This window comes from Theropithecus gelada, chromosome 7a, assembly GCF_003255815.1.
Source record: "Theropithecus gelada isolate Dixy chromosome 7a, Tgel_1.0, whole genome shotgun sequence".
Lineage (NCBI taxonomy): Eukaryota > Metazoa > Chordata > Mammalia > Primates > Cercopithecidae > Theropithecus > Theropithecus gelada.
Window position 1 is genome coordinate 45,325,552 of NC_037674.1, and position 22,557 is coordinate 45,348,108.

General features: G+C 45.4%; 1 long non-coding RNA gene across 1 annotated transcript in view; it reads left to right on the forward strand.

Moving 5' to 3' along the window:
• LOC112627928 overlaps window positions 1-21,825 on the forward strand; it is a 96,737-nt gene extending 74,912 nt beyond the window's left edge. Inside the window, exons 4-5 of the long non-coding RNA XR_003120247.1 lie at window positions 3,245-3,339; window positions 21,740-21,825. This is a non-coding gene — a long non-coding RNA (uncharacterized LOC112627928). The remainder of the gene's footprint in view (window positions 1-3,244; window positions 3,340-21,739) is intronic.
• Window positions 21,826-22,557: the final 732 nt, after the last annotated feature.

Genomic DNA, 22,557 nt, shown 5'->3' on the forward strand with positions numbered 1-22,557 from the left:
AGGGATCCCACTTAGACTTCCCTTTATGGTTCACACGTGGCTTTGTTTATAAACACAGTATTTCAGGGGAAAGGCAAGCAGGCATCACGTGCCAGGAGGTGAGGGAAGCACAGAAGCAGGAATATCTAAGAGGCCCCTGCAAACCTTTTCTGGCCATTGATGGCAAAAAAAGGATCATGGTTTCCCTAACTCACCTCCTTGCAACCAGGAGAGCCACTAGCATTTTTGTGTACACAAGGGCCAGGTTTATTTTGGGAATCCTTAAATGTAAACCCAATACAGCAGCGATGAGAGTATTTGTATCAGCAGCAAAGTGGAGGAACAGCCTGTGAGCTGGAAACCTCTTGGGCTGGAAAAGTCCAAGTGCTCAGAAGAAGGTGTGTAGACCAGCATTTCTCAAACTTAAATATGCCCAAGAGTCCCCCTGGGGATCTTGTTTAGATAAAGACCAAGATTCTGCAAAGGGCCTAAGATGTTGCGTTTCTAAAAGTGCCCAGGCAATGCTGCTGCTGCTGCTGGTCCATGGACCCCACTTTGAGTGGTGAGGGGTGTAGGCCAGGTCCCTTTTTCCAAGAAGGCTTGCATTCAGGTTACTGGGCTCAGATACTATGATGAGGGGTGGGAGGACATGTCTTCACATCTGCTTCCAGACTGTGCCTTAGATGGACATGATCGGCTCATACAGGATGGTGGCCAGGGGGTGCTGGGCAGGTATGGGCATGGGACAGAACACAGGACCATGAGTCAGGAGAAGAAGTGGATTTTCCTGGCACCACCTGGCTCCCCTACTCAGCTGCGGAGTAGTGGAGAGTATTTGATGACAGGGAGGTCATTGGCAGCTTTTGTAAGAGCAGATATGAAGTCTCTAGGATATGTTAAGTCAAAAACCTAAGTGTAATGGGATGTGTATGGTAGGCTGACACTGAGTAAAGAAAGTGAGGGACCACATACACATAGATGAGTTTGTGTAAATGGAGAACTTCTCATTGTGAAAAGATACACAAGAAACCCATAAACAGTGGTTGCCTTTGGGGGAAGAAACTGGGAAAGAACATACGTGGAGCAAGAAGAGCCTCCCTCCAATTGAAACACTCACTTCTCTGACCACAGTGATTGGTTCAGTGGGCTTGGACGTGTGACATGCCCTGTTCCAATCACAGTGAGTCTCTGGATATTTGCTGGACTGTGTTCTCCGTTTCATTCCAATGAGACTCACTTGTCAGCATCTGCTGAGATCTGCCATCCAGTGTGGTGTTCAGACAGTTGTTCCCCTCCTTGCTGGCATCAGCTGGGACGTGACAGTGTCCTCATCTGATCTCACAGGACATCTTCTCCTGTTGTTGTGAGTCCCCTGCGAGGCTCTGCCTTTCAGGTGACCCCTCTGCGCCGCTCCTTACGGGCATAGAGAAGCCCATCTATTCTCTCTGCACCAGGCTGAGTGAGTGGTACTCTCTTGCTCCATATGTCTGGGCTCCTCCACTGGACAGGGATCTCTCTCTAAGGTTTGCTGTCATCCCAAGGCCCCTCCCTTCTTGTTTCCCAAACTGGCCAGAGGTTTCTGGGTCTGATACTTCCTCTCCCACTGAGATGGGACCACAGGAGGAGTCAAGCATGTGACTTCTTGTCCCCGCCTCACATATCAGTAGCTCCTTCTGCTGCTCTCACCTCTGCCTCCGCCCACCCCAACCCTCTTAGTTATCCATGTCTAATCTCGGCAGCAAGGCAGTCTGGTTCTCCAGCTCTCCTTTTTCTAATCTAGACTTTATGCCCCAATTCCTTCAGAGCTTTGCTTCTGATGATGCTAAAACTAGGCTTTTAGAACTGAAAAAAAAAAAACAACAGTTTTTGCAAATCAAAAGCCTTATCTTTCAAGAACTTGTCTCTGCTATGAGTACCAAAGTTCTATTTTGAAATGAAAAGAGTTGACTGTTTCTCTTCTCCTTATATTCCATGTTCCTGATCTAACAGTCCTAATCTTGCTTGAGGCCAGGCACCTTTGCCTTGGGTACATGGGTGTGGGAAGTATGATTGTCCTGCTGTGGCATCAATGGCCCTTCAGCTCCCCGCAGCCTCCCTGAGTTCTGCAAGGGAACAGGAGGAAACAATTTTGGAGTTGGGGCACCCAACTAGTGCCAGAACTAGTCCCACTTCTGCCACTCAATTGTTGCATGATCTAGGGAAGTCACTGAATCCTTTTGAACCTTGATTTCCTTATCTGCAAAATGGGGAGAGCAGCAACCACCTCTCAAGGTTGTTTCAGGATCAAGGGAGATAACACATGTGAAAGTGCTTTGCAAATTACAAAGTATGGTATGAACATGAAGCATCATCACTTTTCAGTGTTCTTAATTTCTTTGTGTAGTTTTCCCGGCCAAAGGTTTCTGTTTTGAGCTCCCATGGCAATTTGCTCACAGAGCCATGAATGTATTGTATTGTACTGAACTTATATTTTAACGTGTCTGCTGGCTTCTTGCAGTGTATGTGAGTGCTTGGGGGGCAGGGACCACACCTATGTGATCTTGGCACCTCTCGCCTTCAGCCAGTGTTTGGCATAGAGTAGGTGCCCAGTATGTGTTTGCTGATGAAGGGGTGGACACTTAGCAAGCACTTAGTAGATTCGTGTAATATAAATAAACAATTAGCCAGGAGCAGCAATGGGCTGGGACTTCTGTAGACTAGTGGTTTTCAACCAGGAGCAATTTTGTCCCCTTCCTCCCAGGGGGTATTTGGCAATCAGGAGATGTTTTTGGTTGTCATAACTTGGGGAATGCTACAGGTATCTAGTGGGTAGAAGCCAGGGATGCTGCTAAACATCCTACAACAACCAAGACAACCCCCTACAACAAACAATTATCCAGTCTAGAACGTCAAGAGTGCCATTGCCTAGAAACCCCGCTGTAAGCTCTCTTTTTAGACAGCCCTGAGAAATAAGTCCTATGAATCCAGAATTGGAAGGGAACCTTAGACTTTGGGTTTAAACGTGATGTCTTGATTATCTTTGATGAATGGAAGGGAGTGGAGATATGGTGGCTAATGATGAAGATTCTGAAATTTATTACTAGCTGGGGGTGGGAGAGGAGAGAGACTTTGGAAAAGTTCAGCTGAAGAAAGAGAGTTGGCATCAGACAGGATGGGGTGGGGCCCTAGTGTACTGGGAGGCACTGAAGGAACCTCTGAGTACAGAAGGTAAGCATGTGTGCTGAGCTCCATGACTGTCCATCAATTCCCTGTCCTCCTTCTGCAGGAGGCACCTGTTGAACTCAGGCATGGGCATGTGACTTGATTTGGCCAATGAAATGTGAGAGAAGTGACATCCACTTTGAGGCAGACACTTTCCGAGTGAGTGTGTACTTCCCCATGTTCCCCAGTGTGGTTGCTTAGCCAGCCTGGGCCCCAGAATGAGATAACAGCAACATACAGCATGACCTGTAATTGCTATGAAGATAAGAGAGAAACAGACCTGGAATGCCTTACAGCACTGCAGTTTTTTGGATTATGTTTTATTGTACCATAATCTATCCTATCTTGAGAATGTACTATATTTGGGCTGATGTAGATAGCAATCCTGTGTAACTGAAGTTCAGCTCATCTTTCCTCTCCCCTTTGAATTTTGGTTTGCACAGGGATCTCTGAGGTGTCTTGGCTGGAGAGAGACAAATGCCAAATGACTTGGACCCCTAACTGTTGGCAACAAAGAGAGTCAAACTCTGTAAAACATTTGGAGGGGTTTATTCTGAGCCAAATATGAATGATCAATGGCCTGTGACACAGTTCTCAGGAGATTCCGAGAACATGTGCCCAAGGTGGTCAGGCTACAACTTGATTTTATACATTTTAGGGGGACATAAATTGTCAATTAATATGTGTAAAATGTACATTGGTTCAGTCAGGAAAGGTGGGACAACCTGATTCAAAGATTTTCTGATTGGCAATTGGTTGAAAGAATTATTCTCTAAAGACTTAGAATCAGTAGAAAAGAATATCTGGGTTTACGATAAGAGGTTGTGGAGACCAAAGTTTTAAATCATGCAGATTAAGCCTCCAGGTAGGAGGCTTCAGAGAGAATAGATTGTAAATGTTTCTTTTCTTTCTTTCTTTCTTTCTTTCTGTCTTTCTTTCTTTCTTTCTTTCTTTCTTTCTTTCTTTCTTTCTTTCTTTCTTTCTTTCTTTCTTTCTTTCTTTCTTTCCTTCCTTCCTTCCTTCCTTCCTTCCTTCCTTCCTTCCTTCCTTCCTTCCTTCTTTCTTTCTTTCTTTCTTTCTTTCTTTCTTTCTTTCTTTCTTTCTTTCTTTCTTTCTTTCTTTCTCTCTCTCTCTCTCTCTCTCTCTCTCTCTCTCTCTTTCTTTTTTAAGATAAAGTCTTGCTCTGTTGCCCAGGGTGGAGTGCAGTGGTGCAATCTCGGCTCACTGCAACCTCCACCTCCTGGGTTCAAGCGATTCTTGTGCTTTAGTCTCCTGAGTAGCTAAGATTACAGGTGTCTGCCACCATGCCCAGCTAATTTTTGTATTTTTAGTAGAGATGAGGTTTCACCATCTTGGCTAGGCTGGTCTGGAACTCCTGACCTCAAGTGATTTGCCTGCCTCAACTCCCAAAATGCTGGGACTACAGGTGTGAGCCACCACCTCCAGCCAAGAATAGACAGTAAATGTTTCTTATCAGATTTAAAGAGTCTTCTATCAGTAATTCCAAAAGGGAGGAGGGTATAATGAGGCATGTCCAGCTCTCTGCTCTCTGTTCCCATCATGTCCTGAATTCGTTTTTCAGGTTAACTTTGGAACACCCTGGGCCAAGAGGAGGGGTCCATTCAGGTGGCTGGGGGGCTTAGAATTGTATTTTTGGTTTATACTGTCCATCTGCATTCTCAAAGCTCCAAGAGGCAGGAGCCATGGTGGGTCCAGGGGAAGGCAACTGATACTCCAAAACTCCCTTCTCACTGCTTCTTCAATGCCAACTTCACAGAAAGATAGATATACGATGGTTCTGTTTATTTAGACATCACAAATGTCACTATTATCACAGATGACATTAATTTTTAAAAGAAAAGGAAGAAAATATGTCACATTTCTGTTTTGTGCATATGCTGATTGAATGAAAAGTTTATACCAGATGCCAACTTAAAATAAGGACATATAAATATTTAATTGTTTGTATGTATGTATACATTGCTGTATACACAATATGTATCTATACAGCTATAGAGCACTGATTCTCAGCTGAGGGGTGATTTTACTTTCCAGGAAGACATTTGGCAATGTCAGGAGACATTTTTGGTTGTCCCAGCTGAGGGCTCGGGGGTACTCCTGGCATCCGGTGGGTAGAGGCCTGGGATGCTGCTAAGCATCCTTCAGTGTACCGGGCAGTCCATATTACCTGAACTGTGCTGGGGTTGGGAGAGCCTGGCCTGGATGTACATCTAAAGCCAGGAGTTCTGGGGCTGTTGTGTGTGAAGCCATGAGTGCTGGCATCTTTCTTCAGAGCATCATTGACACACATTGATTCATTTCACGTCCCCACCTTGGCTGACTCATCTAGAAGAAACCACAAGTCACAGATCAGCGAGGGGCCAGGCCTCACAGTCCTTATGAGACAACCTTGATGGCACTGGGGTTCCCCTGGGAACACACACGGTCAAGCATAGCTGCCCTGCTCAGTTCTCAGGATGACAACTATTCATACCTAGTGTGCTTTGTAGCGCACCTGGGATGGGAGTTGTAATGGCGGAAAGGTAACGGTGTGGGAGGAAAGGAGTGAGAAGGGGAACCAGAGAAGGGAGGGCCAGTAATGTTAGTTTTATGAAGATATGAGAATTAGCGCATGATTTAAAACATTGCTCATAAGGACTGCTTAGGCACAATTTGTCTATATATGAAGACATTGAGATATGTGATTTTATAGCCAGAGCTATATGTAATATGTGTGTGTGTGTGTGTGTGTGTGTGTATACACACGTTAGTAATGAGGTGAAACATTTACTGTCCTAACAGCTGGCACCAACATTCCACATGGAATGGGAACTGACTTTGAGACACTTTCTGGATAAGTCACTGGACTGGAGAGACTTGGAGGGCAAATGCGCCAGCTGGACCCCCAGAGAATAAGCTAGCTTGCTGCTGAAGATGGAAACCCTCTCACTTCTGCTCCTGAGATGGGAGATTAAGAAAAAAAATTGAAAGGAAACAAAAAATAGAGAAAAAGAAGGAGGAAGACAGAGTAGCCAGAAAGATGATGAGATGCTAGGATGCTCCACGGGTGGCAGAGCCCGTGAGAAATGTGTGGTGGGTTTTGGGGACGGGGTGAAGTGGGAAGGCCTTTAGGAAGCAGAGTGTGGCGCTACTTTGCCACTTTTCTAAGTGGGAGAGAAAAAAAGAATGAGAGCATGGCCCTAGGTGTTGGTCGTGCAGTGTGCTCAGAACCGTATCAGGATGTCTTTCCTGTCCTGTCTAATGCTCTGTGTGGCAAGTTAGAGTTGCCCAGGGAAGAGACTCCACCCTCTCTTCCCCTGTGCCCCGCTCCCCACCGCCACATGATGCGTGAGGGAGGGCCCTGGAGGCTGAGGCCATGTTGGGGCTCTAAGCTCCGGCCTAACCCAGTGAAGTCTCAGGGGAGACCCTGAACCATAAGGCAGGATTAGTGTTTCCAGCCACATGGATCTAGATGTTAAGGAAGCGAGGGAGCTCCAGCTGACAGGTGGGGAACCAGACTTACTCCACCAAACGATTAGACCGGATGCCAGCTCATTTCCAGATCTCGCTGCCAGAGATACTAGAAAAGCCCTTAGGTAAAACAAAGTGAGGAATCAGAGGAGGACACAAATCCACCAAGTGAAGAATCCACACACCTGCAGCAATGACACTAATGCTTTGAAGGAGGCAGATTCCTCAGACTTGTCACATATTTATTTGCAGGTTCAGTCTCTAGAGATTCCGGAGTCTGGGATCTGGGATGGGGTGAAGGGAGGCGTGGTTTAGCCACAGCCTGCCCTGTACTGCTGAATTCTCCTGCGTGTTCTCAAGTGCTTGCAAATGAAAGGTCATCTGGGCCTCAACCAGTCATGAGGCCTGTGGACGGTGAGCAGCCTGGCAAAGTCAGAGGTCTGTGGGGTGGGGGTAGTGGGGCTCCATGGGCAGGTTTGCCCATGCCTGAGCACCAGTTCCTTACTCTAACACAGGCACACCGCAGAGATATTGCAGGTTCGGTTCCAGACTACCACAATAAAGCAAATATCACAATAAAGTAAGTCGCACAATTTTTTTGGTGTTCCAGTGCATATAAGTTATGTCTACACTATACTGTTGTCTATTAAGTGAGCAATAGTATTATGTCTAAAAAACAATGTACATACCTTAATTAAAAATACTTTATTGATAAAAAATGTTAACGATCATCAGAATCTTCAGTTGTCATAATCATTTTGCTGGTGGAGGGTTGTCCTTCAGTGTGGATGGCTGCTGACTGATCTGGGTGGTGGTTACTGAAGATTAGGAGGACAGTGGCAGTTTCTTAAAGGACAAAAACAATGAAGTTTGTTGCATCAATTGACTCTTCCTTTCAAAAAAGATTTCTCTGTAGCATGCAATATTTGACAACATTTTATCCACAGCAGAACTTCTTTCAAAATTGGAGTCAATCCTCTTAATCCCTGCTCCTGCTTTATCAACTAAGTTTATGTGATATTCTAAATACTTTGTTGTCATTTCAATGATGTTCACAGCATCTGCACCAGTAGATTCCATCTCAAGAAACCACTTTCTTTGCATATCTGTCAGAAGCAACTCCTCATCTGCTGAAGTTTTATCATAAAATTGCAACGATTCAATGTTCTCTTCAGGCTCCACTTGTCATTTTATGTTTCTGCCTCTTCTGCATTTACTTCGTGCACTGAAGTCTGAAGCCCTCAAAGTCATTCATGAGAGTTGGAACACACGTCTTCCAAACTCCTGCTAATGTTGCTATTTTGACTGCCTCCTATGAATCACAAATGTTCTTAATGGCATCTATAAGGGGAAATCCTTTCCAGGAAGGTTTCAATTTATTTTTCTCAGATCCTTCAAAAGAATCACTGTCTGTGACCACTAAAACTTTTTAAAATTATTTCTTAAATAATAAGACTTGAAAGTTGAAATTACTTCTTGAACCAAGGGCTGAGAATGAATGATGTGTTAACAGGCATGAAAACAACATCAATTGTACATCTCTTTATACATCTCCATCAGAGTTTTTGGGTGACCTGGTCCATTGGCAATGAACAGTCATATTTTGAAAGGAATCTTTTCTCTTAAGCAGTAGGTCTCAACATTGGGCTTAAAATATTCAGTAAACCATGTTGTAAACAAATGTGCTGTCATCCAGGCTTTGTTGTTCCACTGATAGAGCACAGGGAGAGGAGATTTAGCATCATGCTTAATGGACCTAGGATTTTGTTGATGGTAAGGGAGGAGCATTGGCTTCAACTTAAAGTCCCAGCTCCATTAGCCCCTAGTAAGAGAGTCAACCTGTGCTTTGCCATGGAAGTCAGGCATTGACTTTTCTTCTTTTTCTTTTTTAATTATTTTGAGATGGAGTCTCACTCTGTTGCCCAGGCTGGAGTGCAGTGGCATGATCTCAGCTCACTGCAACCTCTGCCTCCCAGGTTCAAGCAATTCTCCTGTCTCTGCCTCCTGAGCAGCTGGGACTACAGGCACATGCCACTATGCCCGGCTAAGTTTTGTATTTTTAGTAGAGATGGGGTTTCACCATTTTAGTCAGGCTGGTCTTGAACTCCTGACCTTGTGATCCACTCACCTCGGACTCCCAAAGTGCTGCGATTACAAGAGTGAGCCACCACGCCCAGCCAACTTTTCCTTATCTGTGAAAGTCTTAGATGGCAACTTCTTCCAAGAGTAGGCTGTTTCATCTTCATTGAAAATCTGTTGTTTAGTGTAGCTATGTTCATCAGTCATCTTAGCTAGGTCTTCTGGATAACTTGCTGCAGCTTCTCCATCAGCACTTGCTGCTTCACCTTGCACTTTTATGTTATGGAGATGGCTTCTTTCCTTAAGCCTCATGAACCAACCTCTGCTAGGTTCCAACTTTTCTTCTGCAGCTTCCTCGGCTCTCTCAGCCTTCATAGACTTGAAAGAGGATTAGGCTCTGGATTAGGCTTTGGCTTAAGGGAATGTTGTGGCTGATTTGATCTTCCATCCAGACCACTCACACTTTCTCTATGTCAGCAATAAGGCTGTTTCACTTTCTTATGATTCACGTGTTCACTGGAGTAGCACTTTTCATTTCCTTCAAGAATTTTTCCTTTGCATTCACAATTTGGCTGTTTGCTATGAGAGGTCTAGTTTTCAGCCTCTCTTGGCTTTTGACATGCCTTCCTCACACGCTTCATCTTTTCTAGCTTTTGATTGAAAGTGAGAGACTGTGACTCATTTTTCCACTTGAATACTTAGAGGCCATTGTAGGGTTATTAATTGGCCTAATTTCCATATTCATGTGTTTCAAGGAATAGGAAGGCCCAAGGAGAGGGACAGAGACAGGGATTGGTCAGTAGGAGCAGTCAGAACACAGACGACATTTATCGAGTTCACTGTGGGCATGGGTCATGGTACCCCAAAATAATTACAATAGTGACATTAAAGATCCCTGATCACAGATCACTGTAACAGATGTAATAATAATGACTAAGTTGGAAATATTGTGAGAATTACCAAAATGTGACAACAGAGACACAGAGTGAGCACAACCTGTTGGAAAAATAGCTCTGATAGACTTGCTGTATACAGGATTGCCACAAGCTCCAATTTGTACAGTTGCAACATCTGCTGAGCACAATCAAGTGAGTTCAGTAATATGAGGTGTGCCTGTAAATAGCATGAGGTCCCCTAGTTTCTCTTCCCTCACCTGCAGGAGCCTTTAAACCTGAGACCTGAGTTGGATATTGTCCGCTGGTCTCCAGCATTCTCACCTCTTTCTATGGTGTCTTCCTGGACTGTAACGGTAGGGAAGATAAAAATGATGTTTTTCAAACTCCCTTGCAGCTATTGCTCTGACAGTACACTTCGTTCTGCCAATCAGATGTCATCAAGCCGAGATGTGAAGCGGAAGTGAGGCAGAGGCTCCCTTCCTGTTGTTTGGCGCAGTTTTCTGTGAGAGAGCAGAGGTGGGAGATGTGCGGCTCTGTGCCCCAGTGTTTCTGCATCCAAGCTCTAGCCTTGTTGAAGGTGAGAAAAGCAGCTGTGATGGCTTTAGGACCCTAGCGCCTGGCTTCTGATCCCTGGACCACAGCTAAGGGGCTGTGTTCTTGAAAAGAGTGGTGATCTCCTGATTTTCCCTGTCCTGGCTGTGTCAGAGGGAGCAGCTCTCTCAGTGGGTTGGTTCTGTGGTATTTGGAGAGACATTCTTGGAGGCCCAAGCAAGAGTCTGCTGCTCCGGTCCTTCCAGTGCTTATTTATTTTTTTATTTTATTTATTTTATTTTATTTTATTTTATTTTATTTTATTTTAAGTTCTGGGATACGTGTGCATAATGTGCAGGTTTTTTACATAGATATACATGAGCCATGGTGGTTTGCTGCACCTATCAACACGTTGTCTAGATTTTAAACCCTGCATACGTTAGGTATTTGTACTAATGCTCTCCCTCCCTTTGCCCCCCACCCCCTGACAGGCCCCATATGATGTTCCTATCCCTGTGTCCATGTGTTCTCATTGTTCAACTACAACTTATAAGTGAGAACATATGGTGTTTGGTTTTCTGTTCCTGTGTTAGTTTGCTAAGAATGATGGTTTCCAGCTTCATCCATGTCCCTGCAAAGGACATGGACTTGTTCTTTTTTATGGCTGCGTAGTATTCCTTTTTTAAAAAAAATCCTTGTATTAAATGCTTTCCTGTTGAAAATAGCTACACTGGGCTGGGCACAGTGGCTCAGGCCTGTAATTCCAGCACTTTGGGAGGCCAAGGTGGGCAGATCACCTGAGGTCAGCAGTTCGAGACCAGCCTGGCCAATATGATGAAACCCCATCTCTAATAAAAATACAAAAATTAACAAGGTATGGTGGTGCATGCCTGTAATCCCAGCTACTCAGGGGGATTAGGCAGGAGAATTGCTTGAACCTGGGAGTTGGAGTTTGCAGTGAGTCAAGATCCTGCCACTGTACTTCAGCCTGGGCAATAGATCAATACTCTGTCAAGAAAAAGAAAAGAAGGAAAGGCGGTGAAACCCCGTCTCTACTAAAAAATACAAAAATCTAGCCGGGCGAGGTGGCGGGCACCTGTAGTTCCAGCTACTCGGGAGGCTGAGGCAGGAGAATGGCGTGAACCCGGGAGGCGGAGCTTGCAGTGAGCTGAGATCCGGCCACTACACTCCAGCCTGGGCGACAGAGCGAGACTCCGTCTCAAACAAACAAACAAACCAAAAAAAAAAAAAAAAACAAAAAAAAAAGAAGGAAAGGAAAGTAGAAAAGAAAAGAAAAAAAAAAAGGGCTACATTGGATTCTATTTCCCACTAACTGACAACCAGAGGAGTTGTTAAGAACCGTGGAACTAATACCCTAGATTTAGAACAACAGAAAGTTCACAACACACAAACAGCCACAAAGGAGGTAGAGTGGGCTCCTTTCCCAGTCAGCACTTCCTCCGCTATGAGAGCTAAGTGTCTCCTCTGGGCCCTACCACGTTCCTCTCTCCCAAGCTGGGCTGGGACTAAGGTGAGGCAAAGGTGCCTAGGCACGAAATGTAAGGAGGCCCTTACCCTCAGGGCTGTGCGAATGCATGCTAAGCCCTGAGAGTCAGTGCCTCTGTAAATTTTGTATCCTAAGTACTTCACTTGCCTCACCCCAGTCCTGGCCTCCTCAAAAATCTGACCTACGTGGACCTAGTTGGCCTCAACGTTGAGTGCAGAGAACTCTTGGCCTCTGCTCATGCTCTGGCTCACAGCCCATTCTGTAAGTAGCTCCTCTGGAGGGCTCTCAAGTCTGCCCTGCACCTCACACTGTGCCTATGTGAGGCCGCAGCTCCCAAAGGCTCTCTGCATTCCCTCTGCTGTGTCATCCCTATCCTACTGCCAGCAGGGAGGACCTTTTGTCCCGAGCTTAAAACGGGTCCCCACTAGCTATGCCAACACGACATTTCCAGGTAACATCAGACACCCTCAGGGGAATAGCAGCTTGGGGCATTGTTCTATGAGCTCTTCGTGCCCAGTGTCCAATCATCAGGCTGTATGAACAGAAGTGCAGTATGCAAAACAAGGGAGGGGAGAGTTCTGCTCCACCCCAACTCGTCAAACACACCTGGAGAGGCTCCACTTCCAGGGGCTGGAATCCTTGAAGGAAGAACAATTGGCAAACAGCTAATCAACATACAGGTGTTGCCCAATTTTAATAAAAAGTAGGGAAGTGCAAATGAAAGCAGCAGAGCAGAAAGGTACTTTTTGCGCTTATCAGATTGTCAGCAGTTAGAACTGCTGGGCACAGTGGCTCATGCCTGCAATTCTAGCACTGTGGGAGGCCAAAGTGGGCGGACTGCTTGAGCCCAGGAGTTTAAGATCAACCTGGGCAACAGAATGAGACCCTGTCTTTACGAAAAGAAAAAAAAGAAAAAAGAAAAAAATTAAATCAAAAAAGGAAAAAAATTAGAAGCATGAATGATTCAGTAGCAAGGTCTAGAGCGGGGTGCTGTCTCATCTCTCAGTACCCTGGACACCTTGGCTGAGGGAAGACAGAGAAGGCAATGCCAAGAGTAGTGTCAGTGCTTCTATAAAGGAAGGAAGTGAAAATACGTTCTTCTCTCTGTGTTTCAAAATGGCCGCATGCCTGGCAAGAGGCAGATAGCAAAGCTATGGCATTCCCTTCCATCCTGTTCACAGTCACTTCTTATCTGCCTTGAAGGTTCACTGGGGGAGCTCGAGGGAGCAGCTGCTGAGGCAGGCCATGCACAGAAAGAGATTTCAGCCTTAGAACCTACTCAGATGAGCACACTGCTCTGCTTGCATGGGCTCTGAAGATATCCCAATCTGGGTTTCCAGGAAGCTCTGGGCACTACTAGAAACACATCTGGAGTGGGGACGGAGGAAGGCAGCCTGTAATAGCCTACATAGCCATGGACTATGAGCTTGCCTGACCTGTTATTACCTGACGGAAGTGTAGCCCCAGCTGCTAGGTGCTGGCAGGGGTGCTGGGGTGGTGCAGGGTAAGGGGAGATGTGAAGAGCGGGAGAGGGGAGCTCTTTATGACAGGGAAATATGTGCACCTCCAGGAAGTTTTGTGAGTGCCAGGTGCAATCATGATTAGTAAAAACACACTGGCAACTCCTGGACAAGAATTACCACATATGCACTACTAAGGGAGAAGGAAAGTTAGGAAGGGGGCCATGTCTCTTTAGGGAGGTGGCACAATGTGGCTATTTTAGTGAGAAAATAAGTCTTACCTTGGTCTCAGTCTTGCGATGTGACCTGAACTTATTTGCTTAACCACTCTGAGTTCCAGTGTGCACACTGGAACGTGCTGGCATTCTTACTTAGAATGTGAAAGTCAAAATAAGAGTATGTAAAAAGATATGCTGAGATATTTCCACTGTTACACAAATGAAAGGGTTGGGTGTTATGTCCTCATCTCCTGTCCGGCTCTTCCCTCTCTACCTCCAGCTTAATCTTCTCCTGCTCCACCTCACTCTGTCCTCAGCCTCACTGGCCTTTATTAGGTTCTAGAAAGAGTTATCCTATTTCCTGCCTCAGAGCCTTAACACATGCTGTTCCCTGTTCTTGTAACACTCTTCTCTTTTTAAATTGTTATTATTTAATTTTTGAGATGAGATCCACTCTGTCACCCAGGCTGGAGTGCAATGGTACAATCTCAGCTCACTGCATCTGCCACTTCCTGGGCTCAAGCAATTCTTCCACCTCAGCCTCCCAAGTAGCTGGGATTACAGGTGTGTACCACCACACCTGGCTGATTTTTTTGTGTTTTTGGTAGAGATGGTGTTTCCTCATGTTGTCCAGGCTGGTCTCAAACTCCTGAGCTCAAGTAATCCACCTGCCTCAGCTTCCCAAAGTGCTGGGATTACAGGTGTAAGTCACTGTGCTCAGCTTTCTTCTCTTTATGTCTGGTTAGAAGAGCTCATCCCCCAGAGCTGAGCCCAGGCATCACCTCCCCAGGGAAGTCTTCCATGATTTTCCTGATTAGGTCAACTTTTATTTGCACTCATATGAGCAAAAGTACATCCTTCTCATTGTACTCATCTCAACTGTAGTTTTACATGTATTTGTATGATAAGGTGATGATTACCTGTCTCACTAGAGGCTTGTTGTGTGGATCATCAGGCAGTTGTATTGAAAAACTCCCATAGAGAGGAACATAAGCCCTTAGTAAGCTCCAACTCACCAGCCATGTGAATGAGCCACCTTGGAAAAGGATCTTCCACCCTGGTCAAGCCTGCAGATGACTGCAGCTTGAGCTGATATATGTCTGCAATCTCATGCGACATCCTGAAATAGAACTACCCAGCCAAGCCACTCCTGGATCCCTGACCCACAGTAACATAAGAGAGAATAAATGATTACTATTGTTTTAAGTCACCAAGTTTTAGGGTATTTACTATACAGCAGTAGAAATAGTGCAGATTTAGGTGCCTGGAAATGTGGTATTGCCATAAGAAATGTGGGAGTGGCCTCGGCACTGGATTTGGGCAGAAGCTGGGAGGAGATGATGGTGCATGATAGGTTAAAGGGACTTCAAGAGACTTCACTTCAAGAGAAGCCTGATGGCTGTGATAAGGATGCAAGAAGAGCTTAAAAGAAGTGAGGAGGGTCAAGTACTCATGCCTGTAATCCCAACACTTTGGGAGGCTAAGCTGGGAGGATCACATGGGGCCTAGAGTTTAAGACAAGCCTGGACAACATAATGAGACCCCATCTCTACAACAAAGTTTTAAAAAATTAGTGGAGCATGGTGGTGTGCACCTGTAGTCCTAGTTACTTAGGAGGCTGAGGCACTTGAGCCTAGGAATTCAAGGTTACAGTGATCATGCCACTGCATTTCAGCCTGGGTGACAAGTGAGACTCTATCTCCAAAAAAATAAAAATAAGAGTAAAACACTTGAGAGAAGAGGTTCTTTGTTATGTAATGGTAAAAAGTTTAGAAATGCTGTCACTTATGATAACCTGGAAAATAGCAAGAGGTCCTAATGAACTGGGTGATCCAACAAACGAGGGTTCCAGGCAGTGTTGAATAAACATAGAGTATCATTTCTGGGCAGTGGTAGGAGTGAGTCAGTCAAGAAATGATTAACATCTGCTCTGCTGGATTTCAAAATTGCTATGGGCCAGTGACTTCCGTATGCCTCTTGCTTTCCCCATTTTTGAATGAGGAAAGGGAATCTAGAGTAATGCCTGTCTGCCATTGCAAGTTGGGTATGTGGGGGTGCAGATAATGTATCTCTTTGGTTTGTAGTTTTAGGATGGAGAGGAACTATACTCTAGGAGCTGTACTTGAGAAACCATCATAGGACCTTCATTTATGCCAGGACCTGATTTAAGTAATAAGATACTGTACCTCAAGCTGATGTTGTCATTGAAGAACTTTTTGGGCATGTTGAAAGGCTTGGGAGTCTGATAATTTTAATTTAAGAGAGGTGTGAATTACAGAGGGCAAGAAGGGAAGGCAGACAATGACTGCAAGTATCTGAGAGAGTCCCCAATGAGCCTGATATCATGGTACCCATTCTCTGTGTAGTTAGTTCCTTCCCACATGATTAGTGCTTTGTGACCAATAGAATTCTGTGGAAATGACAGGGTGTGTGACTTCTTAGACCAGGTGATAAAAAGCCTTGCAACTTTTGCATTGGTCTCTTGGATTGCACACTCTGGGAGAAGTCAGCCACCATGTCAGGAGGACACTCAGGCAGCCTGTGGAGAGGCCCACATGAGAGGAACTAGGACCTCCTGCCAATATCCACAATCAACTTGCCAGCCATGCAAGTGAACCACGTTGGAAATGGACATTTCAACTCCTGTCAATGCTTCAGGGACTGCACCGCTGGCCAACATCTTGACTGCTACCTTGTGAGAGATTCTGATCTAGTGCTTGCATGAGGTAATAAGTGATTATTGTTGTTTTGAACAATTATTTTTGGAGGCAATTTGTCATGCAGCAATAGATAACTAATACAGCCAATCCTCTCTTCTCTGGCCTGCCTTTTCCTGGGTAAACTCTCTTGCTTTTGAATTTATATTCAATTTGTGAGCAGGACCAGGATGAAGATGAGGAGATGGGGAGCCTAGGGCCTCCTTCAATTTTGTGCCTGAGGTGTCTTGCTGGTTTCACCCTTGCCCCAGTCCTGTGTCTGGTTTCTGCATGGTGTGATAAAAGGTCAGTCCCTGGTGATCTCACCCTTAACCTCACCGCCTGGTGATCTCGCCCTTAACCTCACCGCCTGACTACTGCCAGCCCCCTGTGCCTGACTTGGCTTCCTGTGGAGTCAGGTAGACAATCCCTGTAGTCCTTTAAGACTGCAGGCAATAAAAAAGGAGGAGCGGGCTGGGTACCACCAAGTGGGGGCAGTTCTCATAGAATTCTGGAACCCAACAGGTCTTCACATTGGCCCTGAGATGAGTAGAGAGGTCTTTAGTGGTGGAGTACATCAGGTGGTTGTGACATCGTGACCTTAGGGTGCAAACAGTCCTCAGCGGTGCAGGGCAGTTCCAGAGGGGGCCACGAGAGAATGGCCTTCCTCAAGGTAGAGATTGGAGCCCATGTGGGACATTCATATATAAAAACAGAAGGAAAATAACACTAGTAACGTGTTGAGTGACTCCTCCAAGCCAGCCACTGGCTTTACCTCATCCAATTCTCCCGACAGCCCAATGCATGATATACTCATCATCCCTTAACCCCAGTTTCAAAAATCCAAAAAGTGGTAGGGTGCAGTGGCTCATGATCTCGGCACTTTGAGCAACAAAGTGAGACCCCCATCCTGGGAGGCTGAGGCAGGAGCATTGCTTGAGCCCAAGAGTTTGAGGTTGCAGTGAGCCATAATCATGCTACTGCACTCCAGCCTGTGTGACAGAGCAAGACCCTGTCTCTAAAAATAACTCCAAAAGCTCTGACAACCAAAAGATTTTTATAACTCACTTGGTGGCAAGTCCTGGACTGAACTGATGTGAGACTATTTATGGTCTTAATTATGCCATTTACTGTAAATATCTATAAGTTTCCCTACAAAAATATTAATGCATTTGATTACAGGGTGTTCCCCAGAACCCACTGAGTGCTCCATAATATAGTGTTATGCACCATATAACTTTTCTAAAACCCAGCATTTCTGAATGTTGAAACATCTGGTCTGAAGATAAAGTACAGTGGGCGTCTCAGTCTATTTTCTGCTTCTATAACAGAATATCTGAAACTGAGCAATTTACAATGAATAGAAATGTATTTGGCTCATGATTCTAGAGGTTTGGAAGTCCAAGAGAATGGTGCTGACCTCTGGTGAGGGCCATCGTGCTGCATCATTCCATGGTGGGAGGCAGAAGGGCAAGTGAGCATGTGAACCAGAGACAGGATGGGAACTGCCCACTCCAATGACAATTAATCCACTTCTGCCATAATGGCATTAATCCATTCATGAGGGCAGGGCCCGAATGGCCTAACCACCTCTTAAAGACCCACCTCTTAATATCATCAGTTAAATTCCAGCATGAATTTTCAAGGGGACATTCAAACCATAGCAGTGAGACTGTATTATTATTTTTCCGTTTTTACACATAAGAAAAATTGAAGTTTCATGAAAAGTGATGACATTTTCTAATTGCACAGTGACAGCCTTTTTCTTACTCCTGTTCAGAAGAGAATTATGTCACAATACTGAGACTCTGTTACCTACCCACCGTCCCTACCCCGATCACAAGTTCCTGATGGGATGTGGCACCCTGAGATCTTTCTAGACCCCTTTCAGTTATTTTTATAATAAACTTCCAAACGCTTCCCGTGTTTTGGATATTGATTGTTTCTGGACAAGTGGCAATCAGAGATTTATCCACAGAAACTCCCTAGAGTTTAAGGAAGCCTTTTGTACTGCCAATGTGTTCATGTGACTAAAATAGAATAAACTCTTGGGGGTTTCTTTTCATTGCCCATCTCCGTGCTGACCCTCCTTTACTGCAAACCCTTGCTTACCTTGTGCCCTTGCCAGAACTTCCCTCTGATCTCATTCTCATTTAGTAATTAATTCACTCAACAAACACTGATGGAGTCCCTGCTGCTGCCCACAATGTGGTGGGAGAGGTTTTATGATTTATTAGGAGAGCACTGGTTTGACAGACAAAAGATTAAGGTCCTGGTTCTGTAAGAGTTCAGACAAGGCCTTTTTTCTTCGATCTGGACCTCAGTTTAACCTTAACCAAATGTGAAGTAAGAAGATAATTGAGAGGATGCAAAAACCATCATCACAAAGCATTGAAACCTAATACAAACAGGACTGAACAATAAAGAGTGTGGGCCTTGGCACAGTCTGCCCAGGGTGCTGGCTGTGCAGTTCTCTTGATTCAGTCCTCCTCTGGGTATCCTTTTAATTTTCAGGGTGGCTTATCTCATGATCACAAAATGGTTGCCAGCAGCGTCTGCAATCACACGCTTTACGGCCAGAGTGGGAGAGGTGGAGCTATTTCAGGCATTAGGCTCAGTTTCCAAACTGGTTGCTCTGAGCCAGATCTATTCCAATGGAGCCTACACTGGTTCCAGGGGTTCAGAGCCTAATCTGGAGAAGTTAGCAAATATTTTGATCATCAATCCTGGAAAGAGTGTTATTTCTAATAATCATCACACAAAAGTCCAGATTTCAAGCTAATTGGCTTAAGCCGGAGTTACCTGAACAAATCCCATGGCAGGAGGCTTAGGATTGCCCCATTTGGCTTGGAACTATTAGTCCTACTCCAAGAACTGGGGTTGAGGTCAGTTTTGCTCAAATTGCATGCTCACTACAGATGGGTGGGAGTGATGAGGTTTTGGGATTGCATAGAGGGATGCAACCAAAATGTGCTCCACTAACTCTAAGTTCCCTTCTCACTCTTTCTTTGTTTCTACGTTTTGACCCCCCCATACATGATGTTGCAAAGGATACCCCCATCTTAACATTTTTTCCCCACTCATTTACTTTAACCTAGTCACACTGTCTGGGGATTCTAAGATCAACTTCTAATCTTCCAAGAATGTTCCTCTAAATCTGAAGGCAAGGAGAAGTGGAAACCGAGATCTGGTGCACTGCTGGTTTGCGGTGTCAGCATGGGCTAGGCAGGAAGAAGATTTCTGGGGGCAAAACCTCTGCACATCTGCAGGGCTTCCCCTTTGCTGGCACTCAGATGGCACTGAATACAGGAATTTTCATCAGTTTTTCAAAATATAGCAGTAATAAGTGGAGTGTTAAAAACTCAAAAGGCTACATGAAACATACTCTTCCCCACCTAATACCTCCAATTCCCAATTCCCAGAGTGAACCACCATCATCTACATTTCGTGTATGCTCCCAGTTATGTTCTGTACGTATACTAAAATATATGAACAGTATTTACATAGGTATGTGTATATATACAACCAAAGCCTCCTTCTTCTATATATAGGGATTATAGTACAAATGTTTGTTGAATGAATAAATGAGTGACTAACAGTAACTAGGGGGCTCTGACTGTGAAAGGCTCTCATCTATGCCCCCAACGACTGTCAGTCAGGAAAACAGAGCTCACACAAGTTGTTTGAACAGAGAGATTTTAATGTAGAGAATTGAGTAAACAAAAATTGGAGGCTCAGAAAGACAGAAAGTGGCCATTGAGGACTTACAGAGATACTAACTGCCAAAAAGCAGCTGAACCTTTAGGGCAGAGGAACAAAGAAAGAGATTGGGGTTGTTAGAACCTGGAAGCTTGGAGAAGAAACAGCAGAACCAGGACCTAAAACTCAGAGAAGCCAGCGCTGGCTGATTGGTGCTGATGTTGCTGGACATGCCATGGTGGGTTCTGAGGGGCCAAAAGCGGGTGAACTGGAATTCGCTGCTGGTGGAGTGATGCGGCCAGGAGTGAGCAACAAATGGGAGAGATGGGGTCTCTCCTTCTGCCTGTCTTTATCCCTCCAAGAGTCAATGGGAGGGGGCCTAGTAAGGAGAAGCTGGCGAAGGGAAAATGTGGTTTGCAGGATTTCATCTCCAGGAGCACAAAGTAGAGAACAGAAGGGCGAATTTGGGGCTGAGGGACAAGAATTTAATAACCAGTGCACCTTGTTTTTATTCGTTTGGAGGTTTTGTACAAATTAGAAAAAGTATACCCTCTGGGCAGAATTGGCCCTGGGTCAGGGTGCATGGTGTCGTGGTAGAGAAAGGTGCTGCACCATACCTGGGCATAAGGTGGGCAGGAGAATATGGGCTGGGTTTTAGCCCCCAACTATCCTTTTCACCAGGTGTATTTGTATAGGGTACAATCTGGTGCAGTCATATGTAATGGCCCTGCATCTGTCCGGCTATAGGCATTGTAGTGCAATTGGTTACATGTGGGCATCACACACACACACGCACACACACCACGGAAGCACTTTCTTTTCTTCTTTGGGAGCAGGGCTTTGGGATGGTATATCAATCAGGAGGCCTCTGTGATCCCTGCTGTGTCAACTCACTGGGTACCGGCCCTTTCTCAACACCAGGACCCGGGGTCTGACAACTCACTGGGTACCGGCCCCTTCTCAACACCAGGACCTGGGGTCTGACAACTCACTGGGTACCGGCCCCTTCTCAACACCAGGACCTGGGGTCTGACTTGTACAAATGTGCTTCTACAGGCAAAGCATTGACAACATAAACATAATTTTCTCAGTAAATCTAGGATGGGAAGCTGTTTCTGAGGGGGCTGTGGTGAACAAAGATGGGAATTAGGCCTTTTTAGACAGTAGGCATTCAAGAAGTTTGAATGGCTATTTCAGAATGCTTCATAACAGAGTTTTCAAATTGGATGGGAGTCTAGAAATGACCTGGTGGTAGTGATTGTGGTGATAAGAATAGTTGTCTTACATTCAGTTCTCTGGATCCAAACTGAGACAGAGGTGGTGTGAGAAGCTGGTGGGTGCTAAGTGGGAAATCACCTGCGAGGAGGTGAGGAGGCAGAGAGGGCAGAGGGAGAAGCTGAGAGACGTGCAGCTGCACCAGAGGCCCTGGCTGTTCCAGGAACCTCTGGAACAAGGATAGCCCTTTAAGGTAGTCTCCAATTTAGGTCAGAAGACTGGGCTGTGTGTCTACACATCAGCCTTTCATTGGCTGTGGCCCCTTAGGAGGAGGCATGGCCTCGGAAGGGGAGCAGGTTTCTGGTGAGTAATAACTATGACCTTCCCATCGGCTGGAAGATTGGGGTCTTGGATCTGAAGAAGGGATATGGGGAGCACACCACAGCATCCACTACAATAGCAATGAGGGTGTCAAAAGCTACCACCTGGCCATCACCTACACCAAACTAGATGCTTCATCCATAAACCTGGTTCTCTCCAAGTCTCCACCATCTGAGTGAGTGGTATTAACCTCCAACTCCACTTCTCAAAACAAAATCACCAGAGCCCTCCTTGATTCTCCCCTTTTCTTCTCTCACAATCTGTCAGTAGGAATTATTGGTTCTAGCTCCAAAATACATTCTGAATCTGTCCACTCCTCTCCATTTCCATCCCTCTGGCCCAAGCCATCAAGTCCTCCATGGCCAACTGTAACAGCTTCCTAACACACCTCTCTCTTTCCACCCAGGTTGCCTAGACAGCCACTCTCCATACTGCTGCCAGAAATAACACTCAAAATAATGCTCTTTTTAATTAAAAAACAAAACTCTTCAATTGCTTTTGTTGCATTTAAGGTTCAAACTTCTTACCACGGAGTGGAAGGCCCCACACAATTAGCCCTGTCTTCTTCACCAACTTCCATTTTTCTCTGGTCCACCATGTTCTAGCTGCATGGTCTCTCTCTTCATTCCTTGTACGTGTCAAGCTTACTCTTGTCCCAGAGCCTGTGTCTTAGTTGTTCCCTCTGCCTGGAATGGCCTTCCCTAGAACCTGCCTTGGCTGATTCTTCTTGCTATTCAAACCTCAGCTCCCACCTCCTGCTTTAGGCCTCCCCTGACCACTCTAATTAAATTCCTACTGGAGACATCAGTCCACCTGGTTTCAGGGGCCAGGCCTTCCTCTTGCAGCCTAGGGGCGCTTTGTAGACTGTTCAAAGCTCCCTTTGCACAACTCAACCTGGCAGTGGAGTCTTACTTTCTATTTTCGTGATCTCAGGGATGTCTAGAGACCTCGTTGGCCTGGCTACAGCACATCCTAACCGGGCATTGAGTTGGAGGAACTCAGGAGGGTATAATCTGGCCTAGCTCCTCCAAGTGAGTCAGTTACTAAGTGGAGAAGAGAAGCCCTTTACCATTGAATTTTTAATTGTACTGGAAACTGCCTAGCCCTTTGGTAGAACAATAAAGGGGAATTTGGTTACTTGGTCTAGAGGCCTGGGGCAAGTAGGAACAGAGATGAGGTCAGAAAGATTTTTAACATGTGGGCTTTCTTTAGTCATTAAAAGAG